Genomic DNA, 2,080 nt, shown 5'->3' with positions numbered 1-2,080 from the left:
CATGGACCTGTCTAAACAGAACTTATACTTTATTCCCAACCACCACCTTGAGGGAAATAATGTAGTGGGAAATTCTTTCAGGACCTTTAAGTCGCTAAGCTCTCCGAGTTCCAAGGAACGAGCTGACCCAGCCGAGGCAAGAGCCTGGATAAAGGAAATAGAGGAATCATTTGAGATTCTGAATGATTGACGAATCACAAAAGACTGTTTTTGTCACTTACCCTCCTAAGAGAGAGACCACCCGCTGGTGAAAGGCCAATGAAGGCCCGAAGCAAGAGATTATAATAAACTGATTTAAGTTCAGTCAATTGTTTTCAGGAAAGTACTTCCCAAGGTTATGGAGATAGTGTAAAAGCTTTAGAGCCTGAACAAAGGCAGAAGAGTATGATGAATTATGAATCTAAGTTGTAAAAGTTGTCAAGATTCGTTCTGAGGGCACGAATCCAGAATGACGGGATGTTTGAAATCAATGCTTATGTTGTGTTGGTTCATGAAATAATGATAAGAGAAAGGAAAATAAAAAGAAACTGAAGTGGAAAGGAATATAAAGGCAATAGAGTTTGAGGAATGATAAGGGAGTTGGGTATGAGGAAACCCTAAAGACTCATAGCAATAGAAATAGAAAAGTATGTAATCGTCAGGATGAGGGTGATTCACCATGAGTTAAATTGATGGTTGAAGGCATAAGAGATATATATATATATATTGTACCCCCTTTAAGTTGGGAGGATTCGAGGAAACCTTGAGATAGTTCGAAGGATAAAAAATGAGACGCGGATAGACTGAGGAGACAAGGAAGTAAGAAATTAGGAAAATTGGATGAAGGAAGTGACCTTCAAGAATGTGAAGTGTAAGACCGGTGGCTTGATACCCAGAAAGGGAGACGCCAGGTATGAAAGATATCCCAACATTGAGATGACTGTTGAGATAAACAACAAAAGTAAATAAGGAATTATTAAGAAGAAGTTCACGTTGAACACGACCAATATCTTCTAGAACATCCCTGTTATCATTACTAAATCAGGCAAGAAAAGCGGATAACCGTTGTTATCTTTTGGAGACCATATTGATTGACCTCATTTTTCAAAATCTGAAGTCGGCATCACCTTCAAATTCGAGTTTGATTCTGAAGAACATCAAGAACAATTTTTCAAAGAATTTCCAGAAAATCAAACCTTAATTACTATATGTTATTGAACTCAATTTTTGACATATAATATACCAAACTGACCAGAGAAATATTATCTACTCGATGGAATCATCAAATCATATCAACAACATCAAGAACAAAAATTCATATATTAATCATCAAATAATTCGAAAATAAATAAATAAATAAGAAAATTACCTTAATGGTTGCACTAAAATGGTTGATTGATTCAAAAAGTACTTTTTGAGAGCTTCGTTTTGATATATTACACGCTTAAATCGGAGTTCGGTAACGCGTTCGTTCGTGCGTTTGATTCTCAAGAACATATCGGTTTCTAGGGTTTTTCTCTGTAATTACTATATTTTGACTGGTTGTAAATGAATAAATGAATAAAATGAAATAAGAAATATGCTATTTATATTTACGGAATATTGGTTCGTTCTGGATCATTTTGGATCGTTAAATTAGTTGCTTAGCCGCTAAGTAATTACAAAATGATCCAAAAATAGATTACTTAGCCACTAAGTAATTATAAAAATGATACAATTTAATACCAGAATTGGATAATTATCAAAATCGAGCTCTTCATAAAACACCATATACGAAAATAATGTAAAAATATCCCGTCTCTCGAGAATACGGGTTTTGTTGATTTATCGAAATGGTTATCGTATCGAAAATCTTGCGCCGGGCCACGCACGAGTCAAACCGTAATCTGGATCGAAAAAGTCAAAACACGGAAAATGTCCGGAATTACCAGATTAGGTTAGGAAGGAGTTTTTGGAAGAGTTTCAGGTTGTAAAAACGTAAAAACGGTTGAAGTCGGACGATTCCCGACTTTATAAAATAATTTTATAATTATTCAGAAAATAAGTAATAAATTCATAAATCATTATAAAATCATATAACACTCCATAATTATCAGAAAAA

Source organism: Apium graveolens, chromosome 10 (genome assembly GCF_009905375.1).
Source record: "Apium graveolens cultivar Ventura chromosome 10, ASM990537v1, whole genome shotgun sequence".
Taxonomy (NCBI): Eukaryota; Viridiplantae; Streptophyta; class Magnoliopsida; order Apiales; family Apiaceae; genus Apium; species Apium graveolens.
The sequence above is the reverse complement of the archived record's forward strand: the minus strand, read 5'-3'. Positions refer to the sequence as shown.